The 27,986-nt window shown below is 38.6% G+C and overlaps 1 protein-coding gene across 48 annotated transcripts in view; it reads right to left on the reverse strand.

The window, feature by feature from the left end:
- PTPRD (protein tyrosine phosphatase receptor type D) overlaps positions 1-27,986 on the reverse strand; it is a 1,712,576-nt gene that overhangs the window by 1,681,802 nt on the left and 2,788 nt on the right. The window lies entirely within an intron of this gene.

The following is a 27,986-nucleotide window of genomic DNA, read 5'->3' on the forward strand; positions in this document are numbered from 1 at the left end:
TTAGGATTAAAAGTGCTATTTATGTGCAACGTATAAGGAGTATTTACTCCTCTGGCTAGTGTAGGATATGAACTATATTCTAGTACAATAGACATGCAGAGCCAAGTCTTGGCAAGTTTAAGGAGCAACATTGACTGAATGTTGATTCCATTTTTGATTTCCTTGGCAATTCGAGGGGTTCATAGAGAAGAAGGTGTAACCCACCATCCTAACAGGAAGGATAATGCCACATCAGAGGGGACTGAATTTTTAAGTAAGGGACTAATTGAAATAAAATGTGGCAGTCCAAGAACTAATTGCTCATTTTCAGATACTGGAAAAGAGAAAATAGCAGAACCACAACCACACACACACAAAGTACTGCCTTCATGCATAATAATAATCATACCAGAAAAGAAAGATACACAGCTCTCAAAAGGGAAATACCAGTTTCCAATATTTGTTTGAAGTTACTTCAGTGCATGTAGAAGGTGCCATACTGCCAGCCCTGAAGTCCTACATCCAAAAAAAACCACAGAGCACTAGGAGAGCACGTTTCTTATCATTGTCATGCCAATGTGCCTCTGCCAGATATCAGAAGGATCACCTATAGGAGTGATCCAAAAGATCCAAATTTTTGGCCTCTTTTCTGATAAGAACGTCAGCAAGGATGTCATTTAGTACCAACAGAGATGTTAGTTTTTGTGACATGGGTACTTGTTCACTAGGAGAGGGACCCCTCCCACCAATTTATTTAACCAAGTCACTGGAGTCACTGGACAGCAATCAAACTTTTCTCACTGTAGGTTTAGCTTGTATTTGAACGGTCAGCTTAGAGATGAAAAGCTCCAATATCTCATTTCAGTCCTCGACACATCCAGTTTTATGACAGAAACTTTTGGAAGATGTCTACAGCTAAGCTCATAGAGGCAGTAAAAGTTATACAAGTTAGTTAACATTTCTGAACAAACATTAGAGAAATAAAAGTTATGTACGATTTGATCCTGCTTTAGCTATAATTCAGTGTAATTAATTTTAAAATTCTTTTATGTTATGCTGACCTGTCCTCCAAAGATCTGAAATTACTTTACAAATTGAAGTATTATTATCCCCACTTTAAAAATCAGGAACCTGAAGTACAGACAGATTAAATAAGTCATTCAAATTCACAGTTAGGCTCCAGAGCCCTGGTCTACACTAGGCATTGAGGCCAAATTTAGCAGCGTTAAATCGATGTAACCCTGCACCCGTCCACATGACGAAGCCCTTTTTTTCCAACTTAAAGGGCTCTTAAAATTGATTTCCTTACTCCAGCCCCGACAAGGGGATTAGCGCTGAAATCGGTTTTGCTGGGTCGAATTTGGGATACTGTGGATGCAATTAGATGGTATTGGCCTCTGAGAGCTATCCCAGAGTGCTCCATTGTGACCACTCTGGACAGCACTCTCAACTCAGATGCACTGAACAAGTAGACAGGAAAAGGCCCGCAAACTTTTGAAATTCAATTTCCTGTTTGGACAGTGTGGCAAGCTGCAGGTGACCATGCAAAGCTCATCAGCAGAGGTGACCATGATGGAGTTCCAGAATCGCAAAAGAGCTCCAGCATGGACCGAACGGGAGGTACGGGATCTGATCGCTGTATGGGGAGAGGAATCCGTGCTATCAGAACTACGTTCCAGTTTCAAAATGCCAAAACATTTGTGAAAATCTCCCAGGGCATGAAGGACAGAGGCCATAACAGGGACCCGAAGCAGTGCCACGTGAAACTTAAGGAGCTGAGGCAAGCCTACCAGAAAACCAGAGAGGTGAACGGCCGCTCCAGGTCAGAGCCCCAAACATGCTGCTTCTATGATGACCTGCATGCAATTTTTGGGGGTTCAGCCACCACTACCATAGCCATGTTGTTTGACTCCTTCAATGGAGACGGAGGCAACACGGAAGCAGGTTTGGGGACGAGGAAGACGATGAGGAGGAGGTTGTAGATAGCTCACAGCAAACAAGCAGAGAAACCGGTTTTCCCGACAGCCAGGAACTGTTTCTCACCCTGGACCTGGAGCCAGTACCCCCTGAACCCATCCAAGGCTGCCTCCCGGACCCACCAGGCAGAGAAGGGACCTCTGGTGAGTGTACGTTTTAAAATACTATACAAGGTTTAAAAGCCAGCATGTTTAATAATTAATTTGCCCTGGCATTTGTGGCTCTCCTGGATATACTCCCAAAGCCCTTGCAAAAGGTTTCTGGAGAGGGCAGCCTTATTCCATCCACCATGGTAGGACACTTTAACACTCCAGGCCAGCAGCACATACTCGGGAATCATTGTAGAACAAAGCATTGCAGTGTATATTTGCTGGCATTCAAACAACATCCATTCTTTATCTCTCTCTATTATCCTCAGGAAAGTGATATCATTCATGGTCACCTGGTTGAAATAGGGTGCTTTTCTTAAAGGGACATTAAGAGGTGCCCGTTCCTGCTGGGCTGTTTGCCTATGGCTGAACAGAAATGTTCACCGCTGTTAGCCATGCGGGGGGGGGGGGGAAGGAGGCAAATGCGACCTTGTAACGCAAGCACATGTGCTATGTATGTAATGTTAACAGCAAGGTTTACCGTGAAAGAGTGTACCCATTGTTCTATAAAATGCGTCTTTTCAAATACCACTGTCCCCTTTTTTTTCCCTCCACCAGCTGCATGCGTTTCAAGGATCACAGGATCGTCTCCTTCTCAGAGGCTAGCGAAGATTAGAAGGCGAAAAAAAACGTACTCGCGATGAAATGTTCTCCGAGCTCATGCTGTCCTCCCACACTGACAGAGAACAGGTGAATGCATGGAGGCAGAATGTCAGAGTGCAGGAAAGCACAAAATGACCGGGAGGAGAGGTGGCGGGCTGAAGAGAGGACTGAAGCTGAAAGGTGGCAGCAGTGTGATGAGAGGAGGCAGGATGCAATGCTGAGGCTGCTGGAGGATCAAACTAATATGCTCCAGCATACGGTTGAGCTGCAGGAAAGGCAGCAGGAGCACAGACCGCTGCTACAGCCCCTGTGTAAGCAACTGCCCTCCTCCCAAGTTCCATAGCCTCCTCACCCAGATGCCCAAGAACGCAGTCCGGGGGCCTCCAGCCACCCAGCCACTCCACCCCAGAGGATTGCCCAAGTAGGCAACAGAAGGCTGGCATTCAATAAGTTTTAAACTTTTAAAGTGCTGTGTCGTCTTGTCCTTCCCACCCCTCCTCCACCACCCCTCCTGGGCTACCTTGGTAATTATCCCCCTATTTGTGTGATGAATTAATAAAGAATGCATGAATGTGAAGCAACAATGACTTTACTGCCTCTGCAAGCAGTGATCGAAGGGAGGTGGGGAGGGTGGTTAGCTTACAGGGAAGTAGAATGAACCAAGGGGCGGGGGATTTCATCAAGGAGAAACAAACAGAACTTTCACACCGTAGCCTGGCCAGTCATGAAACTGGTTTTCAAAGCTTCTCTGATGCACACCGCACCCTCCTGTGCTCTTCTAACCTTCCTGGTGTCTGGCTGTGTGTAACCAGCAGCCAGACAATTTGCCTCAACCTCCCACCCCTCCATAAACGTCTCCCCCTTACTCTCACAGATATTGTGGAGTGCACAGCAAGCAGTAATAACAGTGGGAATATTGGTTTCGCTGAGGTCTAACCGAGTCAGTAAACTGCGCCAGCGTGCTTTTAAACATCCAAATGCACATTCTGCCACCATTCTGCATTTGCTCAGCCTGTAGTTGAACAGCTCCTGACTACTCTCCAGGCTGCCTATGTATGGCTTCATGAGCCATGGCATTAAGGGGTTGGCTTGGTCCCCAAGGATAACTATAAGCATTTCAACATCCTCAATGGTTATTTTCCCTTCCTGCAGCTTTTGAAACAGACCAGAGTTCCTGAAGATGCGAGCGTTATGTACCTTCCCCAGGCATCCCACGTTGATGTTGGTGAAACGTCCCTTGTGATCCACCAGTACTTGCAGCACTATTGAAAAGTACCCCTTGAGGTTTATGTACTCGCTGGCTTGGTGCTCCGGTGCCAAGATAGGGATATGGGTTCCGTCTATAGCCCCACCACAGTTAGGGAATCCCATTGCAGCAAAGCCATCTACTATGACCTGCACATTTCCCAGGGTCACTACCCTTGATATCAGCTGATCTTTGATTGCGTTGGCTACTTGCATCTCAGCAGCCCCCACAGTAGATTTGCCCACTCCAAATTGATTCCCGACTGACCGGTAGCTGTCTGGCATTGCAAGCTTCCACAGGGCTATTGCCACTCGCTCTCATCTTGGTATTCTTGCGCCTCAGGGCAGGGGAAAGCAAGTCACAAAGTTCCATGAAAGTGCCCTTACACATGCGAAAGTTTCGCATCCACTGGGAATCGTCCCAGACCTGCAACACTATGCAGTCCCACCAGTCTGTGCTTGTTTCCCGAGCCCAGAATCGGCGTTCCACCACATGAACTTGCCCCATTAGCACCATGATGCCCACATTGGCAGGGCCCGTGCTTTTTAGAAGTCTGTGTCCATGTACTCATCACTCTTGTCACCGCGCTGATGTCGCCTACCCGCCCGGTTTCACTTTGCCAGGTTCTGGTGCTGCATATACTGCTGGATAATGCGTGTGGTGTTTAATGTGCTCCTAATTGCCAAAGAGATCTGAGTGGGCTCCTTGCTTGCCGTGGTATGGTGTCTGCACAGAAAAAAGGCACGGAACGATTGTCTGCTGTTGCCCTGATGGAGGGAGGGGCGACTGACGACATGGCTTACAGGGTTGGCTTACAGGGAATTAAAATCAACAAAGGGGGTGGCTTTGCAAGAAACTGAATGGCCACCTCAAGGATAGAACTCAAACCCTCAAGGATAAAACTCAAAACTGGGTTTAGCAGGCCATCTATTTCACAGAGGGAGGGAGGAGAAAATGAATACAAAACAAATCTGGTCTATTTCTTGTTTTGAGCCACTTCATCTATCTTTATACATCATGCTTGCAGCCGACTGTGCAGTACGACTGCTAGCCATTGTCACCTCCTGGGTGCTCGGCAGAAGACGGTGCAGTATGACTACTGGCCATTGTCTTCTGCTGGCTGCAAATTAAAAGACAGTGCACTGCCGGTAGGACTCAATCGCCATGAGACGAAACAAGGGAAATGACCTGGCTGAGTCACTCCCATGTTTGCCCAGGCGCCCGGTTAAAAGAGCACCCAGGACTACGTCGACGACAGCTACCAGTCATACTGCACTGTCTGCTGCCAAAAGGCAATAAGCTGCTGCTGTGTAGCAATGCAGTACCATGTCCACCTGCACCCAGGAGACATACGGTGATGGTTTGCTGAGCGGGCTCCATGCTTGCCGTGGTATGGCGTCTGCACAGGTAACTCAAGAAAAAAGGTGCAAAACGATTGTCTGCCCTTGCTTTTATGGAGGGAGGGAGGGAATGGGGGCCTGACGATATGTACCCAGAACCACCCGCGACAATGGGATTTCTACCCAGAATTCAAATGGGCGGTGGAGACTGCGGGAACTGTGGGATAGCTACCCACAGTGCAAAGCTCAGGAAGTCGACTGTTGCCTCGGTACTGTGGACACAGTCCGCCAACTACATGCACTTAGAGCATTTGTGTGGGGACACGCACACTTGACTGTACAAAAATGCTTCTACAAAACCGACTTCTATAAATTCGACCTAATTTCGTAGTGTAGACATACCCAGTGATCTACTCTAATATAAAAAAAAAGAGAGAGATAAAAAACATGATTAAAAATACAAAAAAAATGTTGTCTTTGTATGAGAATTGCAGAAGAGAGAAAACATTAGTGGGGTCTAACTGGGGTCATCTATATGAAGACTTCTGCTATTTCCTAATTGTTAAATTTGCTGATGACATAAGATCTGAAGTAATACTGAACACACTAAGTAGTGAGTCAAGTTTAAATGAATTCTGATCTGCTATGTAACTAGGTTGACAAGCCGAAACTGAAATCTAATGTTGACAAATGTAAAGCAATAAAATCTGAATATAAAAATAATAAACACAAGTGCTTTATGAATAAACTTGTACTAGAACAAGAAAACATAAAAAGATTATGGAGAGATCATGTTTTTTGTTTTTTTCTGTGAATATAGCTGAGCAGCCTCAGAAAGCAATTTGAAATCCTGTATTCGTAGGTATCAGGTTGCAAATTTCTCTGGTGAGACCCTTCTTTGAATATCCTGTGAAGTTTTCATCATAACATTTAAAATAATATGTCACACTTAAAACATTACAGGAAAAGCAATTAAAGTGGGTTTGAGATTAGAACACGAGAGCTAGGAATAAAGGGTAAAAACAAACTAACAAAAACAAAATAAAACAAAACAAAAAACCCTTAGAGCTGCCTGCTCTTGATGAAGATGGTAAAGAAAAGATTTATGTTAAGCATAGCAACTGCAACTAGTATAATAATATAAGGTAGGGTGAGAATTTAATGTGCTCCAGCTACACCAGTATCTCCCTGACCCTTCTTCTAGAATAACTGCCTTTTCACAGTTTAATTTATGTCTCTTTGGAAGTAGTTTAAACTAAATTGGAAAAAGTCACTCTTCTTCCAGAATAAGAGTGTGTCCACATGGGGAATTATACCAGTATAAACTATGAACTAAGTTATACTTAACTATACTGGTATATCTTCCTATATTGACAAGCTCTCAGTTGCCTCTGTTGTTGTCTCCAGTCGCTATTCTGGTTGTTCCAATATATTTTGATCTTCAGAAAGCATCACCTTTTGTATAAACTTTTACCTCCAGATCATGAATTACTGAAATTTAGCAGTAGAAATCATTACACATTCTACAATTGCAAGACATAAATAAAACCTTTTTTTTTAAGAAGGAGCTGGACAAACATATAAAAATCTAGATTTTCCATATTTAGATCACCTCTTTCCCACAATACATCCCCATGTTATACATCTTCCGGCTGTTTCAAAAAAGTTGTACATTTTATATGAAGTTAATGCACCCTATGGTTTGTAGAGTGTGATGGGATCTTTCTCGATGAAAAGTGTTATAAATCTAAGTTATGCATCATAAGAAAACCTAAAATTGGAATTCCCTTATTCTCAGCACTTTTACCATGAATCAATATTGTATTTAAGGGTCTTAAAAGTGATCTCAGATGTCATTTCTAACAGAAGACAGGTGCCTTAATTGCATTACCTTTTCTTTCCCGTTTTTGGTTGTTAAAACCCACTCCCCAATACCAACACACGTTTAACTCTCCTGTTCCCATCAATTTGAGGATATTACTTTCTACATACACTTTCTTCCTATGTAAGCAGCCCCCATTCCTCTCAGTGACACCATACAATTTACTATTTAGTTTTGAAATCATGAAAATCACTGCATTTAAAAATATAAATATGTATAAAGGGTGGAGAAATCTTGTGTACATACTTTTTTTTTTTACCCTCTCCTTTCAAGAGTGCTTATTATCACTCTTTTTCAATTAATATAACCTCTTGTTTGGTCTGAATATCACAAAAGTAATTAAGAGAGGTTGGAAAACTGTTCCATGTACTTCTGAGAATGGAAGAAAAGAAACGCACTGTCTGCCTACAATAAGATTCTAAGGAATTCTCTAATAGATGAAAAAAGCCCATGAATAGCTAGTGTGGAATAGCAATTCCTGAAACCATTTTGGAAGTGGATTAACAAACCACAAAAAAGCCTTCATTCCAGAATAAGAATATCCACATGAGGAGCTAGTGCAAAATTCTCATTTATTTGGAGTTAAATTAAAAATACATTTCAAAAACTTCCAAGAGTGGGAAGAAATGTTACAAGATTGTTGAAGTTATTTAAAAAAAAAAAAGCACACATTGGAAAGCCAGGAAATTTTATGTTAGCATAAAACTTTTACAGAAAAGTTAGAATGGAGGGAAATAAAGGGTAAGGAAACAAAAGAATTATAAGAATCTTACATGTTCTATTTATATGTATTTTTGCTTCCTTGATTTTCTTCAGACTTAAATCAAAAATAAAGTATTTTTATACTAGAAATCTTCTTATATCAGATCATCACAGTAGAAACCTAAAGAGAAAAAAAAATTCTGAACATTTGCTGGCAGGAGGGGGGGGGCGGAAGAGAGAGAACTTTTTTTTTTTAAAAATCACGCCTATAATGTCTACAACTATAACTGCACCAACTCCATAACAGACAACTAATACAAAAAGGTAAAAATCTGTTCTTTTCTAAATACACCAAATAGAAAAATTATGAGAATACTAATGAATTACAGAAAATTATTTGGATTGCTCAGTTCACTCAGGTTTGTCAATTGTAGCACTAGTGCTATTGTAGCCACAGCAAACACTTTCAATCAGAATGATAATTAATATTAAAAGATGAGGCACCTGTAGTATTAATTATGTTTATAGCTCCATTACTGATTAATCTCTTATCAGTCTACATGCAATTAAAGTGGCTCCATTGAAGAAATAAAATTAAAGCATGTAATACTTACATTTGAATTTCCAGGTAATTTACGTTTTTTCAGACTGCTGATTGCTTTAAGAGTGACAGATGCAGAAATGCCTTCTATAAATCACTGCTTTTCTCAAGAAGCTTGATATATTACTAAAGTTCCATGACTAGCAGCCTAATGAGAACGAATGGCTTACAATCATCTGGGACTGACCCACTTAGTCATTCACACCATCGAATGGAAGACCGCTCAGAGGTACGAGGTCACACCTCTGCCACAATTATTCTGTCTAATGAGGTATCACAAGCTCTCCACCAGTTCAAAAGTCTGTAGTAAGGGTAGTCTAGGGATAAAATAGTTTGGTATCCTCACATTGAAGTCAGGATAAACTCTGATGCTCTCTGTCACAAACCTTGCACAGAACAAATTAAATGAAGTGTACCATTTCCTTACTGAACCATTTGCACTTTAAAAAGGCAGAAGTAATAAAAATTTTACTTTTATGTTGTTGATAGGAAAAAACGACAGATGTTTTTCTCCAATTGCCCATATAACGGTAGAGTTTAACTATTTAAATGGTAATTTAATTTATAACTAGGTCATATGTTCCCATCAGCATTAAGAATTATCGAATTTGCTTATGTTGTAGAGTTTTCATCTTTTAAATTTTGAAGAGTTACTTTTGCAGGGAGATATAGGAGATGAAGGTCAAATCCAAGTCTTAATTAACACCTTAGTCTCTCAAAATAAAAAGAAATCTGAGTTTATATAATTTTAGTTATCTGTGGTGCTAAACTGAAAACCTATGTAGCTTTAGCTGCTAATTAATAAATTAATGATAAAACAGTACATTAAAATTGAGGTGAGTTAATAGAAAAAAACACATACTAAACTGAATAAAGTTTTTAACAACTAGTAAGTGTGTTCTAGAAAAGGAAACAAAAATAGATTAATTTGCAGCCTAGTAATGAAAATTAACTGACTGGGTCAAAAGTGTAAAAACCTCTCATTACCAAAATTATTAGCGTGGCCTAGTCTTTTCCAACAATGCCATAGGCCCCAATCCTGCTCCCATCAAAGTCAGACTTAGTCAAATCTTGCTCCCTTCAAAGTGAGAGTTTTGCCAATGACTTCAATAGGAGCAAGATCTGGTCCTTGATCCTTTATTGCAAGAACTGCACCACTTACTTTTTATGTTTCTACAACTCTTTTAAGATAAACTATCATCGCTGAACTTCTATAACTGGTGGATAATGAATTTTACTTTTTTTCTTTATCGGTTAGTTCTTTATCCTTCCAGGGAATCATATTCAGCTTCATCTTACATTAAAACTAGAGAGACTGAAAGGGCATAACAGACCCAATTTGATTCTAGACAGAACAGAAAGATTTTAAGGACAGAGAGTTCACTCTCAAATCAAAGACAGTTAATAGATTTACAGAAATAAATGATTATACAGCAACTTCAAAAATTACATAAGGGGCTTTTTTATTTCCTGGAAGGTGGCTTTTCATGGGAACAGACCAAAGAAAATGCTTATGTATCAAAGTTCCACATGAGAACATAAGACACTCACAGGCTGACTAATCCCCAAGCCTATGAATGATGTGGGTGCCCACAATTCAGAAATAAGTGACAAAAAGAAGATTGTTTTGGCAATATTTCTTGGTTCCCCAAACATTCTTCTATGGTACCAGGAGTCCTTAACTTCCTCTGCTACAACACCCTACCCAATTCCTGCCTCCCAGTGCACTTAGCAACTCAAGGGTGGACATTCAATGTGTTTGGGAGTCAACTAGTGCAAGTTACTTTTGGCATGCTGTCCTCCGAGTCTCAGGAAGCAGTGATATCACAAGAAGTGGATAGCCTCAATTTCAGCCCCTACTTACCTGATCTTCCTGGAAAGGTTTCTATGGGGGCGGGGAAACATATTCCCTACTTTGGTATCCCTAAATAAAGTGACAGCTTTGTGTTCCCCTCTGCTCACACCAGAGAGAGTAGCATTTGCCATTCAAAAGCAATCAGTTACTGAGAAGTGACTACATTACTTTGAAATACTTGATAGTCTTTACAATGTGAAGTACAGGTATTTTAAGAAGGGCTAAAAGGCATTAGCAATTCTGTTTATTTATATTGATGGGAAGCTGACATTGGCAAGTGAAAGCATACAAGAAGGAGGATTCATACTGTAAATAGTGGATAAACATTTTAGTGCCAATAAAAGGCAGTGAACAGTATTTTATCTATTTTGCTAAAGCAAACATAAAAAAGTAATAATGCTGCTATTTCTCAGGTCCTTTGTAGTCATTCTTTCCAATAAAACCTTTAGAATCTAGTTAATACAAATACAACTCAGTATTGCTCTTCATAATAGCAGAATAGCTTAAGATTTATCACTAGTAGGATTTGAGGCTCAATCCTTGATTGTGCTAAGCATACAGCCTAAGGGCTGCTCTAAATTATGCCGGCTGTTGTGATCCCATAAGAGTTGCTGTGCAGCTGAGGACTGCACAGAGTGTTGCGTGTTCTAGACCTAGAGTCCTTATGGCCTTGACCTGTACATCAGCAAAATGTTTGGCTTCCTCTTCAGGACAGCTTTCTAAACACAAAGCTGCTAGAAAAGGGGCTAAGGACTGAGCCACTTGTTCACATGTTCTAATACTTATTAGAACTGTCAACTGGTAGCGATTTTTGTAAGTTAGGTTGTGTTCTTTCCCTGCTTCTCACCTCACACTTGGGCTGCTGAGACAGTTTGCAGGAGGGAGAACTGAAGATGTTTCAGTGGAAGCTTCTATGCTTTCCTGTTAGTACGGTTATCATTTGTTGCAAATATAGATTTGCTGCTGGTCTGCTAAATGGATTCCATCAACTTGAAATCTAGTCACTTTTAAAAAATAAGTTAAAGTCCTTTCAGATATTACATATGCCCCTAAGTCCCCATTACAATGTTTGTAGTTTTACAGTCATCTTTTCCTATTTTTAAAATATGTTTTTTCCTTGGATAAAGGTCCAAAACTGAAAAATACTTACATAGGTAGGTAACAATACTTATGCATGTGTATGGGACTTGCATAGGCCCTTGGACTTTAAGTCCAAGTGATTATTCAAGTCACAAGCATTTGTGGGTTTGGGGTCATACACTCAAAATTATATGTAATGTTTTAAAAAGCAAACATGAGAATGTTTTTTAACAGAATAATGTGACTTTTGTGCATGTAAGTGAAAGACCAGTCGTATCCAGATTCACATACAGTGAGGATCGATACTGTGCAAGCTTCCTTAAACAAATCCCCCAAGTGCCCCTTCAATTCTGATCCGCAATATCCTTATTTTCCAGCCCTGGGCCACTCAGACAAATTAAAATAAAATAAAATAAAATAAAAGTATGTTACTGTTTGTGGCAGTTTGGTAATGATTATGATTTTATTATAAACTCCCATTTCGGACTAAGTTGAGTGCACTGAATCTGTTTTACTTGTGGCCTCAGTCAAGAAGGAAAATGCTTAGGAAACTTGGCCACTATCCCCACAGTTTTATTTTAATTAGAAGGGTGTTGTCTTAATGTCACATTAATGATTGTTTTGGTTCCATGTTGCTTAGTTTCTGAAAATGTCCTGATTATAACATGTAACAAAATTTTAATAATGTAATTTAAGGCTTCCACAAACATATACAGTGTCTTGCTCTCTCTAGAAACATTTACTGAAGACAGACAAATGGTTGAAGTCAATGGTCGATATTCACTCCATACAGAAGGTAGTGCCAAATGTATGCACCACTTAAGTCCCATCTGGTAGACTTAAATCATGTACATGCCTGTTCCTCTGTAAGAGGTTGTATTTAATTCCACAAGTCCACCTATGGTATAATTTATTCTGGTGTATGGCTTTAGTCAGCTGGAATGCCTTATTTAAGAATATGGAAACATCTTTACTGGCTTAGAGCAATTGCCTTATCTATTCCAGTATTCTATCTCTCACAATGGTCAGTACAGATGCTCAAGAGCAAGATGCAAAGTGGACAATTAGGAAATAGCCTGCTCATGGGGAAGTTTCTTCATAACTTCTATCAGTTATAGGATGGCTTAAGCATATGTTTAATTTTAAACTTTAAAGATAAGCATGTGCATAAGTCTTTGCAGGACTTGGGCTTGGTATATAATATGATATTTTTATAGAAGTTAAAACAAATATTTTTACATTAAAATAATTTTAATTCTGCATATCAATATTAAGTAATTAATATAAATGCAATGGTAAACAAAACTTCCATTAGCTTTTCACACAAGTCCAAGAAATAAAAATACTGATCATCATTAGAAATATTCAAGATATAATTCAAAATTGTAAATATAAAAATGTTCACTGTTCCTGTGTTTACAATTCAGATTTCTTTTATGTGTTTCAGCTTTTCAAAACCTGTATATCCACTTACAAACTCTAGGTAGCTTCAGTGTCAGATATACATGTTCCACAAATGGGTATACCATTTTATGAGTTTCTGTAAATTGTGTATACATACTGTAAACTTTTAGGTTCTAACTTTTACCAGTTAATCTCATAACATGATATTATGTAGTGAAGTACAGAAACAGCATAGGCTCTTCAATTGTTTTAGCCAAAAAGAAGTAAAAGAATTAATTTTATAGCCTCAATACTAGCTGAAAAATGTAACGATAAGGGAATAATAACTAAATTGCTATGTGATTTCTTAAGAATTTGCTTTTCTGGGTTACATTCCAGCTCTGGAATTAGCCATGTTTTGAATCAGGATCTCAGATCTTCTATTCGTGGTAGTAATGAGTCTCGCAATTTTTGGTGTTCTTCAAACTGAAGTTTCTGGAGGTAAGTGATTATGTAATAATCTCAACTTTCATTAAAAATACGTAAGTTTCCAGCCCTCATGGCTGTGAAGAAAAACTGGCAAATATGATCTGAATGTACCCCAAAGACCTAAAAGCCAGATAGCAAACAAAAAGAACTCCACATTTGTTAATTAAAAAAAAAATCTCAAGATTTTGAGGAGATGGGGTGGACTCTTGATTTGTAAGACTAATACTACCCAAATTATTTTAATATATCTGTATTATTACCTGTGGTTTCTAAGGGCTAGTCTGAAAGGACAGTTCTAGTATCAAGGAGAAAGTCATCTCTCCTTGAATAAATAATTTGCAGTAATAGAACACAATTCATTTCCTGGTTTCTACTAGCAGCATCTGGACTTCAGATTACTGGTAGAAGAAAGCCTACCAAGAGTAAGGTTAAATAGGACACCCACCCACCTCAGCTGTGCTTGTCTGGCTGCCGCAGCCCCCACAGGGTCAAATCCAAGTATCAATTAAATCAAATGAAAAACTCCTGTTGATTTCAATAGGAATCAGATTTGGCCCAATATGAGCAGGGCTAGCCTCGTAGGAGGTGGGGATCACCTGGTAGGGAGAAGCACTGATTCCACCAGCAATGCTTTTATGGAGTCTCCAATGAAATCTGAAGATTCTTCCTCCCCACCCCACCTACCCCTGGCAAAATCCCAGATTAAAAATGGCAGCAGTGATGGCAACACGCTCCAGCACGAATACTCTTTCTGGTACAGATGTCACTGCAGATGCATCAGAATGCATAGGAAAAAGTTGTGTGCACAAAACTGAGCCAACTCTCACTTGATAAGTAGGTATGGTTTCCATCTGGTGATCTAACAGTATGTGAACACCACTCATGGAATCCTCAGTACCTATGCTGTTTTGAGATGCCCAATGCCTCTTTTGGCTAACATAAATAGACTGGTTTCCTTCAATGCTATGTGATTCACAATTACATATATAGACCTAATAGCCTATTATCTATTTATAACTGGTTCACCTCATCTTGTAAAGTCATGTTCATGTTCTCTGTGTGTTATGTATTCCACTGTGACTATTCTGGAATTGGATTAGTTAGCATTATTACATATCATAATATGTTTGGCTCCATTATCTCATGTCAATGTTGCTTTAGTTACTTTTTTTTTAAAAATATCTCGGTCATTTGATGTCTAACTGCTTGCCATCCAGCAGAAAAACACTCATTTGTTTGCTATGTCGATCTTTCTGATGAACGTATGTGTCTATCTTTTTTGATTAACATATGTAAATATTTTAGCCAATAATTCTGTAGAAAATAATCAAAGAATCAGTAAAAGCCTGTTGTAAAGTTCTGCTATCTTTTGTATTGTTGGAGTGGTTTCAATTTAGAACATGCCTATCAGAAATCCTCTGGATTTTCTAACACCAATACTCAGATTCTACTGACAAGCGGATCTTGTTTCCAAATAATTTCCCCAAAATGAGGTCCACTTTCTGCACTTGCCTGTGCTGCAAGTTCAGGCCATATACCACAGATGGTACTTGTATCTAAACTTACGCTGCCTTTACTCATTGTAAACATACAAATAAAGAATTTAAAACACAGAACAGAAAACTACTGGGACTCCGTATTAAAACTAAAGGACAAAAGAGTGATTGATGATGGTGGGAAACATTTCTGTATCCCTTTCCTTTCCACTAATCCTTCTATAAATCTTTAGTGACAAAAGACAAAATCTGATTCTTGTTACAAGCAGTTTAATAGTTTAGCAGTTCCACGCTGGTCCCTAGTGGACATGTTTGCATCATATAAGTGCCCAGTCTGGCACTTTCTACCAGTTCAGATTTCTCATTTATAACTGAAAATACATCACAGTTCCTCAGCAGGCAAGCACAAGACCTTGGGGAAGAAGAAAGATGCATTATGGGGCTGAGGGAAATATAATCCAATTAACACTTAATTCACTAATGTCTGCACACATATCTTTCACACTTGGAGAAGGGATTTTGAACACCAAGCAGGAGATACTTATAAAAAACTGTTTCAACTCTCTGTTTCCAACATTCACAGGTTCTCATTCCTACTGGGTTCTACACAATAAAAAGCAAGTTATGCAGGAATTCTGTTTTTTTTCCCCCTGTTTAGATGTTCGATCAGAACTGTGACAGAGAAATGGAACATATGAAAAAGGTATCTGGGTGAAGATTGCAGAGAAAGACAGATTCATGCTCACTTTAAATAAGGCCATAGAGAAATAACCCTCATGCAGTGCAAAGAGCATATATACACACAATTCTTGGACTTAGTCACCCTTCCCATGGTACAACCTATGGGAGATGGCTCAAGAAAAGGAAATGTATGTGAGCATCCCCTCACATGGACGTGACTGAAAATTTTCAACAACGTCATTAAGACAAATAAGTAAAAGGATGAATTTTTCACAAAAATTTCATGAAAAACTCATTCTACTTTTCAACCAGCTATAGAGATGGAGCAAAAATGTCAACATTCAAAAATCTGACGGAAAAAGAGAACACATTGTTTCTTATTCCCCTCACAATGTTCCACTGGGCTCACCTCCAAACCCCATGGATCCCCTGGGATCTACTAGAGGCCAGGAGCATCTGTACTGAGCTCTGGCCGGTGTCCCCTTGTCTTTAGATAATAGGGACACCACCTGGGACAGGTGCCCCACTGCAAATGCAGGCAGCATACAAGATAACAAAAGCTCCAGGCCAGATAATTATCATCTCAATCTTTTCTTAGAAAACTCGGGGGAAGGTAGAAGGGAGCAAAGATAAACATCTCTTTCCAGCCAGCCATGTCTCCACCCAATACAATATCTCACAAATTCCTGAGGATACACAGTGCCATCCATGGAGTCTCGAATATAGTGGAAATATAATACCACAGAAACAGAAGACATCTCCCCTTCTGTACTGAAGAGATGATGCCTGCATGTGGAGTACTCCTTCCAGACGTGGAACTTGGGGATGGGACTGGAGAAGGAGAATGGTACACACCCTCCTGCCTCAAGAGAAATTTTTATTTTCATTCACTAAAATAAGTGAAGGGACAATTTTGCCCACAATCATGGATGGCATAAAACTATCTACCAAACAACATATGGCACTGGACATTAATCAGCATCGCAGTTCACCATATTAATCAGGCAAACCTTACTGTGTAGTTTGATAGAGTTGATCATAATTGATTTCCTAATACAATGTCACAGGATTGTCACTTTAAAACATATGCCTTTACTTCATAGGTAACCCCCACCCCACTCCCAAGCTAGCATGTAGCTCTATGGAAGGAGCAGAAAGAAGCACACACAATGCCTCAACAACACTACTGTAACAATTCAATGTGTGAATTCAACAGATGTGACGACACACTGCAATTACCAGATGTTCCCACATGTGTACCAATGAAGGAAATATATCACAGAAGGAGGAATAAAAAGAGTTGCTGCCAGAAAAACAGAACTAAAACCACAGACAATAATATAACATTTCTTGTTTAATGGCATTTAGATGAAGGGTTCTCAGTCCTTTCATAGTGTAGATCACAATTTAACACCTCTGTTCCTATTCATGATCACATAGCACCCCTGTGGCAATTACAGCAGCTGCTTGCGTGGAAAAGTGATCTGAAGAAAGTGTATTTTTGGATGTCTGTTAATGTGATTTAGCAGCTGGAAACAACCAGGTAACTCAGCCACACAGAATACACATTGTGAACCTCTGCCTCTTCTGCTGATACAACCCTCCTAACTTAATCCCCTCCCTTATATAACCCCAATGAAGGGATTTAAATAAAACAAAAAAATGTGGTGCCAGTAACATTTGTAAACCATTTTCCTATTCACTCTGCTTGTATGGTATATTCCTTTCTCCACTCTGTCTCTCGTCCTTTTAGACTGTACACTCTTCGAGAGAGGGACTTTGTACAGTGCATAGCACAATAGAGACCTATTCTCAATTTTCCCCTACGCATTATCATAAAAAATAATAAACAGTGAATGATAAATATGCCTTAAGTAGACCTGTCCTCCATTTGGATTACAATTTTCTTCTGACCAACATATAACTTGCTGTCTAACTTTTTGCCATGGTAATTTGTTAGGTTCAGCAATTTCAAGTTATAATAAATTAAGTAAACTTCAGATAGCTCTTCTCTGCTTTTTTGTTTGTATTGTTTATTAAATTCCAAACAAATAAAATGCAGATACACAGTGACGCACCATAAAGAATGTAAATGTTTTCAAGTGTTGTGGCTAGACCTATCCGGTGGGGGACAAAACATTTCCTGAGGTCATGTTGGATAATAAGATTACTTGAAATATATATTAAAGTTTCCTTGGATACCTTTTCTGCTTTATTAAATTGCTCTGATCCTTGTGATTTGTCTCTCAAATTTTGAAGATCATTTAATCTTCTGGTTTGATGAATGGCTTTGGCTCAGTAAATAGGAATTCTTCTCTCGCCTATCCAAAAACGTGGAGATATACCTCTATCTGTAGGAATCATCCCATACAGGTGGAAAAGCAACACACTGTTCCCACCATGCTTTATCCTAGGCAGAATGCGGAAAAAATTTATGAGTATATACAGATGCCTTCAGTAAATGCTCTTTTAGATATCTGAAAGATATCTTTATATAGCTTGTTTTGTACTTAATTATTGCACTTTTCCTTTTGTCCAAATAGCATTATTACTAAGATTTATTACACCCAGCTATGTTTATACTCTAAAATCAATAGCCCTGACCTCAGAACAAAATATTGCTGCCAGTAATCTTTAACTGTTGTAAAATGGTCAAGATATCAATAGCAGCAGAACAAAAAACACACCTCATCCTGCTTTCTTATATTATATTTCATTTCTTATTATATTTGTATTGTTTCCCAGCACCATTATAACACAATATTCCTTAGATCCTTCATGCTTCCTTTTTAAGGATATTTCCATGCTCTAATCTTAGCCCATGCTACTTCATGTGTTTTTGCCCAATCTCCCCTCAACCATCTATATACAAAACCCTCAGGTACATGCTTATTTGTGCTTGGAACCCATGCTTGTCTGGATAGTTGGGGGCACAGTCTAAAACTGGAGCTGTGCTTTAGCTTGGGCTAGAAACTGCCCACTTTGCAGCAAGGACATAGGCAAGATGACTCGTGTGCTGATAGTCTTCCAATGCCCTTCCCACAATTTCCCACAAAGGACAGATAATTCTCCCACAATTGACAGAACTGACGGGGAAAGAATCCTACAGCAACTCAGCACACACAATCTTGGGATGTTTACCCGGACACATACAGGAAAGTTAAGAAACAGTGAGGACATATTAATGTGGACAGGGCTTCAATGTGGAAATATTCATACTCAGGGTAGGATAATCTGAGTATTCAGATTCAGGTGCCAACCACCAGGGCTGATTTACCCACTTCTTGATTTACCCCAAGAAACAGAAAATGAAGCACCACCAGTGTAACATGTAGGATTAGGGTAGCATTGTTTTAGATCGTTTGAAAGCCCTCTAGTCACCTTCACTTTTCTATGTTTCAAAACCCACAGAATCTTGATAGAGCAGCAGTGTATGTCGCTAGACCTTGCATGTTGCATATACAGTTAGTAAATGGTTATTTGGACTCCGTTTGCCCTTTCATTTTCTGTATGTGGTTTAAAGTAAAAGACAAAACCACCAAGTAAATTTGTTTCAGAATATGAAGACAAGGCTAGTCCCATACTTCAATATTTATACATTGTGTTATGATTACAAACATGTCTTTACAATGACAGTTAATCAAAATAATTGTACAAATGTTGACCAAAGTGTGTAACAGGTGTTTTTGCTCGAGTTACAGGTATGATTTGTATAACATGATGAAAGAATGTGTGCTGAGCATATGTAGGTGAAAAGACAAATCAATAAATGTGGGGGTTTGGATATGCAGTGATTAAAGAGTATTCTGTAGCCATATGTTGGCAGGTGTAAACCACTATGTCATGAACAGGAATGTCTTTCCTCTCAGAAGACTCCTTGCCATTCCCAGTGGCTTTCCCATTTTTTCTGACCTTTTCTCTCTGCTCTCCGACATCTCTTCTACCATCTCCTTTTTAAAGATGCAGGGGAATAGACAGAACCTATTTTTTTGCACACTTTTATTTCATACTTCATAATCTTATTTAACTAGATGAGAAACATCACCATCTGACTGTCACCATCATGAATCCTTTCTTTTGCTGAACATAGTGATGATTAATAAAATAAAAATAGCACTGAACAGGTTACACATATATACACAGGCTTATTCATTTGTTTTCTTTTAGTTTTTAAACCTGGCAGCACCTTGCTACTAAAAATCAGATTTTTAATTTACAGAAAGTGCTGCCTGATAATATAGGTGCTTCCAAAACCCACAAATGACTATTTTAATTAAGTCTGCACCCCTTACCACCACCACACACACACACACACACACTGCACCTCCAACCCCCAGCAGATTTACTGTTGCTCTCCAGCTCTAGAAGTTCTTCTTCACCTCTTGTCCCTGGTATGGGGGTAAGACAACTGTAGTAATATATCTACTCGCATCCCTCAAACCTGCATGAATGCTCCCCCCCATCCCAGGCATGGAGGGAGCACAGCTTCAGGGTTCTCCACCTCATGCCTGGAGGCAAGGAAGGGGACATGAAGGGTCAGAGAGGAGTGGTGATCTCCAGAGCTGTCAAGGATTATCTACTCCCCAGATGCTCTGAGAGCACAGGGATGAACACTTCTCCAGCCCTTTGTGTTTAGATTGAGGAAGGGGAAAGAAAAGGAGAAATCTTATCTACATGCTGAGAAAGGAAGCTGCCTCTCAGCAGGTGCAACAACACTGACTGGCTGCCTGTTCTCATTATCCTGTTCCTGAGGCAGGGCAGCCACTGACCCATAGTAGGGTCTGAAAACCCGCAGTCCCTGGGGAAAATGCATTATGTTGGTGGGTCTAAAGTCTTAATATATGTAGTTTGCTGTTGTGTAGCCTCCTCCCCAAGAAAGAGCTCACCTTATGGCAACATCCCTAAAGAGTACAATCAGCAGGTCGCTATGTGTGCTTAGTGTAAAAAGGAGTTTTGAAATTAGTGAAAACACATTGCCTGATTTTCAGGGAGGCCAAGCAACAATGACTTTAGTGGGAGTTACAGGTGCTCAGCGTCTCTAATAATAAAGTCAATTTTATTCTGGAATATTTTTATTGCACAGTTCACAGAAAAATATGCTCTCTTATCATCTGATTTGAATGAGACCAAGTAAGGAACACAGCTCATGTGTTCAGTTGCATGTTTTCCAGGAGTTCCTCCACAATGTGTACTCAAAACAATAAAACATCTAGGAAATCTCTTCAACTTTCCGACAACAAATTAAAAGACATCAACAACTACCACCCCCACATCCAAATTACATCTTAAATTATCCAGGACAATATATGTTACAAACTATGGGCCTAATTCTTATTCCCCATTCAAAACCTGAGTAAATGGGTTTTGCATTCAGGAAGGACATAGTTCTCTTCCCAAACTGAAGCAATGTAATGGTACAACAGTACTGACACTCTGCAGCTCCTAGACTATAGTAAAAAGAAAAGGAGTACTTGTGGCACCTTAGAGACTAACAAATTTATTTGAGCATAAGCTTTCGTGAGCTACAGCTCACTTCATCGGATGCATTTAGTGGAAAGCTTATGCTCAAATAAATTTGTTAGTCTAAGGTGCCACACGTACTTCTTTTCTTTTTGCGAATACAGACTAACACGGCTGCTACTCTGAAACCTAGATTATAGTAGTGGTTGCAACCTGTTGTACTCTCCCAGCGTATTGGATCTGCAGACTCATTGCTTAGACTTTGGCTACATCCCCAAGCCTTCCATCCAAGGTGCCACACAGAGAGACACCACACAGCACTGGCCCATGGTAAGAAATTGATGAAGAATCTTCTGTCTGGCCATTCTACAACTTGCCCCACCACACATAGGGACCAAGACAATTCTGCTGCTTTCTGGGCCTTGTGTACCCCCACACAGAGTAGAAGCAGTATTTACACTTTGGGAGATAGAACCTTTATTTATTAAGTGTAGGTACTTCTGGACAAAAGGAGAGACATTGGGAAAACCATTCGATTTAAAACTGAAGTGGTGCTACATTATCCAGATGTGAATCTATCATCATAGGCTAGAAGCACATCCCTATACTACATACATATTCTATTCCTGTCCATTGTCACTGAGACTTTTCATTAGAAATATTTATAGGAGAACTAGACTACATGAACATTATGAACACAAATCAAATTAAATATTTTATTTGTAGTACAGTACTTTATAATCATTTGTATTATTCATCCACAAATGCACAGTTACATGCGTGCAGACGAATACAAAAAAGTATTAAAAATAGTTATTGATACAGTTGGGTATTTTTAAAAAGGAGGACATTTTTCTCTTTCAATCAGAATGTTTGTGCCACTTCAACAGTCTTTTTCACAAAACAAAAATAATAGTTTGATAGTGTTTTATTTATTTTATTTCAACCATCTCTCTTCTATTGGCCCTTTCCTCAGACAATTTTCACAGGACTTAAATGCCAAGCTCCCTAGTAGCATTTGTAATGGCTTCCCTTGACATTACTTCGTCTGCAAAGTAGTCAGCCACCTAATAAGAAATTCTGTGGTCCTGGTTTGCTATTTTTACTGCATGGAGACTAGAATCATACTCATCCTTATTTATGCAAATAAAATCAGTGGGCTATACTATCCTTGCCTAATAGCTGCAAAAAGGGAGCAGGTTACTTGAGATTCGTTATCACTCAGAGAGGGCCTGGCTTTATAGGTCTATGGAGTTTGCTAGAAGTGCAGCAATCTCAGGGTTGCAATACAGAGAGGCAGGCCATCCCAACACGTGCTTAGCCTACCTGTGCTCTTCTTGTGACACCTGCACCCTTTCCTGGAGAAGCTATATTAGCAATGACTCCTTGCCTGTCCCTGCACCTTATCCCCTTCCTTTAAGTGCAGAGAAGAATCTTATAGGACAGTGTCAAAAGTCCTTCCTATAGGAATTTTTCTGTGGTTTTCCAATAGGAGGGTACCACATAAGGTAGCTATTCCCAACAATGCTCCCCAAATGCACAGAGCATCACCATGCAAGTGCATGAAGGGATTTTTGCATGGGTCTTATACCTCCAATTAATATAAAGTACCTGATCCAGCTGAGCTGTGTAGGACTGCTCCTTCTGTAACTCCAGAAGCAGGACACTCCTGTAGCAGTGAGCAAACAGGTTACACTATGGGACGGGTATTCCACACATTGTACTGTGTATAGTGCAGGGCTTGCTCATCCCACTGCTCAGGCTTTAACAGCTACATTGTGCACAGCAGGGAAAGGGGCATGTTAAGAGTGGAGGAGACGGAATACATGAAAGTCCAGACAAAGTAACTCGGCCTGTCACATTCCCACAGTGGTTGTTAAACAACTGTTTGAGAAACCAGCAGTCACTTTACTTCCAGACTGGACCAGATGTAATTGCTCTTCTGCAGTTACTGATGCTGCAGTGATCTAAAGGTATTACAGCTCTCAAAGAACTGGTTGGTCTATACAGTACTTCCAATCAGCTGTCATCAGGGAACCTTGGTTGGAGCATATATCAATTGTTTTATCACCTATAAAAAGGTTCACCAATCTGAAGGCTTCATAAGGGGCTCCAAAATTGTTTATATGTGTCTTACTCATATAGCTTTAATAGTCATTAGAACCATTGGTGCGCACAATTACCCCTTTGACCTGGAGTCCCCTGTGGCTACAGACTAGGCAGTCCAGCTCAACAACTAGTCTTGTTGAACTGACATTTATCTCACACACACACACACACACACAAAAAATCACATCTCCATTTTTAATTCGGATTAGATGGCATAATTAAAAATTTAACATTCCAACACTGGAAAAAATGTAACTTAAATGATGGGCAAGCAATCTCCAAATAAAAAGACAGCAATAACACTGATAAAGTGTGATTTCTTGACAGACCCCATATACATTTTCTGTGCTCTTATCACCCAGATCTAGGACTAATGCAGAAGGCACCTCATGCAGGAGAAGCATGCATCTTGCTCTGCTTTCAAAGCCCTTTCAAAGCCAGAGTCTCAATTCTTTTTCACATTCAGGATAGGAAGTAGGGTCTGGACTTGCTATCATGCAGAGGATTTTTCCCAGCCCCAGCACAAACAGACATCAAGCAACTGGATTTGCAATCTATATTTTTCTTTTAACTATATATATGAGCTCATGCTGCACGCAGATGAAACACATTCCACATACCTTCCTTATGAAAAAATCAGCAAACTACTCTGAGTCTTGTTCATACTGCAGGCGTGCACTTCAAGAAATCTTTTGCCAAATACATTTATAATACCTTAATTTTAAATTTCAACCCACTGTATAGTACATACAGGGTAACAAGCTTTTAAACTACTTTAAATAATCCATTTTGGTTATCAGGACACATCTGCACTCAGGCTGTATTATATGTTGAATAATAAATTAGTAAAGGGTCTGTAAATAATACATTTTGATAAATTTAACATTTAGTTTTGACAGAAACATTGAAAAGTTGATTTTATGGGCCAGAAATTGCAGTCTTTATTCATTTAAAACTCCCACAGATTTAAATTCCACTTGACTTCAAAGTATGGACAGTAGGACCCAGCCTTTAGAAGCAAGAAAAGAATTTGGCAGTACAGAAATATATAGCATAAAATGTATACATTACATATAACAAATTCCTATAATCCTATAATTGACTTAATAGGATATATTCTACGTCTATGATATTCTATATGTATAAAACTTCTTTCTGCAGCTATTGATAGCATATGAAAATAGATACATCATTCAGTTTTGGCTTGTTGACGATAAAAGTAACAATCCCACTAATATTCTCAGTTATCACTAACCTTCCTCTTAGTTTTTTTACATTAAAATGTAGTAGTGAAGCCACTGAGGTCAAGCGCAGCAGATCTACTGATGCTCAGAAAGCAGGTGACAACACCAAGCCTATCTTTATATGCCTGTTTATGTAAAATGTTTGTGAGCGTCTGTTTCTCTTCTCCTGGTCTTTGTAATTATGGGCATTAACATGAATATTGAATCTTTTGTTTAAGAATTCCTGGTGCTTATCTGCTACTTGATTTTAAAAGCAATGTATGTGACATTACAGTATTTTCTACAGCAATTAATTATGATGTCCTAAAGATTATGGACAAGATTTATTACTTATTTAATGCCATAGATGTCAATAACCTTTGACACTATTATCCTAACCCTGCTGTTATTACTCTGGCAAAATTCTTTTGACTTCAGAGCAGTTTTTGGCAGCGAGACAACTGTATTGTCAGACCTCTGGGTGAAAAGTAAAATAAAGCACAAATAAACTTTTAAGAAAGAAAGATCTTGTTTTCATCTGAATGTCCTAAAAACAGTGATTGTGAAAAGAAGAATAATATTTTTCCATGTAATGTTTTTCTATGAGTCATTAGTTGCTCTTTGAAAGCCAGATTTTTGCTAACCTTACTCTCATCAAGCAGTTTCTTACTCCATAAGTAGTTGCACTGAAATCAGTGGAACTATTTGACAAGTAAGGCCCTACTCAACAAGACAAAGGGGATTAGAATCAAACCCTGAATTATGCACCAGCTACATGCATGCGATTATGAATTTTATATTTTTTGCTGAGTTTATTTGCACAAGTTATTTTGTTGTTTTCAACAAAATGGGACTAAACCAACTAAGCTTGAATTAAGCACAACTTCATCTGCTAACCTGTTTTCACCATAAACAGTTCTAGTAATCATCTTCAGTAGTTATACCTAAAATCCTAACCTGGTCTGCTCTCTGTTTCAGCCAATGCAGTCTTAGTTTTTTCAACTTATTATAGTATTTTGAACTTGTATAGAAAACAAGTATATTCATAAGTTAGGACTGGCAAAATGATTAAATAAAATAAACAAGACATATAAAACAAACAGAAGAAACAGCTGGGTATTGTTTAATTTTATGTTTATTATGCCAGCTACTTTCAAGTATAACTGTGATCTCTTATTATGTTTTTGCAGTCAAGCACAAGTCTGTTTACTGTCAGTTTATTCAAAAAAGCCAAATGCAACAACAGTGCATGTCATAATTGTCCTTAAGCAGTTTTATGAATGAAGTCAAATTACTGTGTTAAATGATATTCACACTTATACAGCAGACTTGTACACTACATGATAATAGCAATGAAACAGAGAATATTTGCCTTCACCAACTGTAACTGTAAGCAAATACAGGTACACAGTACTTTATTAGTAAGAATTCCTACAGTAAGCACACGTTAGAGGAATTAATCATTCATTCCCAGCACACTGCTTATATATTTCACCAGGCCATTATCTGATCTGAATAACAAGAACAGTTGCATAGTAAAACGTATTACCGCTGAGAGCAGCAACTTTATGCTATTAACTTTAAGATGTAACTATTTCTGTAGCATTGAAGGCAACAGAGATTTTTGAAATCTCATTTGTTTCCTTTGAACTAGCCTGCCCTGATTGGACATGATCAAAATACATTCATACGCACACACAATCAGACATAATATATATATATATAAGCTTTAATTGCAGGGCCTTTGACTCAGATCATTTTCCGTTGTATTAAGTCATAATTACAGCAAGCGTGAAATGTGTGTCAAGCCACTTTTCATTTAGATAGTTAGGTATTCCCATCAGAAATTCTAGATTTTTATGTATATATATGTCAAAAATTGAGCAAAAAGTATGTTCCAAATTATTAAAGTCATAATTATGCTGTCATTTAACCCAATCCCAATTGCATACGTAATTAAATACTTGGGAAATATATTAAAATACTTTTGGGGAAAAGTCAGACCATATATTATGCATTCTATATCACATGTTGCATATCTGGGAATCACTTACCACACCAATGAGTCAAACCTAATAAACTTCTATCCACATGCAAATTAGTTAGATACATTCTTCTAATGTTTCCACACAGAGAATATCCAAGCAATGAACAGTGTCAAAATGTTACCCATTATTAGGAAAGTAATTTTGAATGTTAAATTCATGTTCATGATGCAATTACACAGAATGCCTTACTATGCCATCACGATACATACTACCATTTTTGTTATTTCAAATTCACAAAACAACATTTTGCTGCCATAAAAGCTACCATCAAACACAAGGAATATTGTGATGCAGTACTAAGTCACCAATCGTTAACTATGCTGTGAATTTGTAGCCTACGCTTTGTAATTATTCCTTGCTTTGAATTTATGTGCAGTTGTAGGCAAATGTGAATTTTATTCTACTACTGTACATGTTAGGTATTACAGACTGCTTTTATGTTAATGTCTTAAATCAATCTTATCTAATTGGCCTAGTTGTTACAATATATTCTAGTTTGATAACTGTACAGATAAAAACATTTGATTTTGCAACAACTTTCACGTTTGAAAGTAACCATTAGCTTCCACAGATATTTAGGAGAAACTTTCACATTAAGATAAAATATAAAATCATCCTGGGTTGTTTATCAAAAATGAATATTCAAATATAAGTTGATTAGTTTCTTGTAACTTTGAAAATTACATGAGACCTAAATGCATTCTGAGAATCAGAAAACTGAAAGCAATATCCGCAGCAGTTTAACTTTTGATCTTTCTATTTACACTACACCAATTGTACTGTGTTTTTAAATTTATACTGTGAAGTGTGGAATTTAAATTTGTCAAGAAACAGGTAAATTGTATCCAAATTGGGATCCATACTGTGTCTACTCTGCATAACAATACAAGAAGAATTCAAATCAAAGTCCATTTGGCAATAATAAAGAAAAAATGCTGAAATGTTATTGATTCCTTCTAGTACATTCAATACAAACTGAGTCAACTGTATTTCTACTGATATGACACAAAGGTTTTATTTAGATATTATAAAACACTAGCTAATAGGTTTTCATTGCCCATATTCATCATTACCCCCCCCCCCACCAGCACCACCACATAGGAAGCAGTTAACCCTCAACTACTGATATTAATAATACCAGTAAAATAAAATAAAAATTAATAGTAAGCTTGTATATATACACACATACACAGAGAGAGAGACCAGAAATGAAGCAAATGCAGAGTATGGGTATGCCTGTCCCAAGGGGAATAATTCTTGCAAAAAAGTTTTTTTATGCAAAGACTTCAATGTTAAAGATGCCTTAAACCTGCCACTTCCTGCCATATCTCTGACAAGAGCTTTGTACATTCTTCTGTCAGTAGCACAATTCAACCACCAAAGCACAACAGTATTCTCCCCTTCCAAATTGAGTTTACCTTATTCCCCCCCCCCCACCCACCCATCCACACCTTTTTCACAAAACCAAGAAATGCCTCCAATACTTTAAGTCATGTCCTGGAAAAATCAAAGCTGGGAAATCAAAGCAATGTTTCCTAGGGCTGCCATCCCCATCAGAAAAAAAAAATGTACTAAAAATCTAACAACGTTGGAGATTTGGACTAAAAATAATGTTTTTTAAAAAACAATTAATGGCAGCCAAAAGCATCCTTAGTAACTACACCACATGCTATTCGATGGTAG

The sequence above is a fragment of the Dermochelys coriacea genome, chromosome 5 (assembly GCF_009764565.3).
Source record: "Dermochelys coriacea isolate rDerCor1 chromosome 5, rDerCor1.pri.v4, whole genome shotgun sequence".
In the NCBI taxonomy this organism is placed as follows: domain Eukaryota; kingdom Metazoa; phylum Chordata; order Testudines; family Dermochelyidae; genus Dermochelys; species Dermochelys coriacea.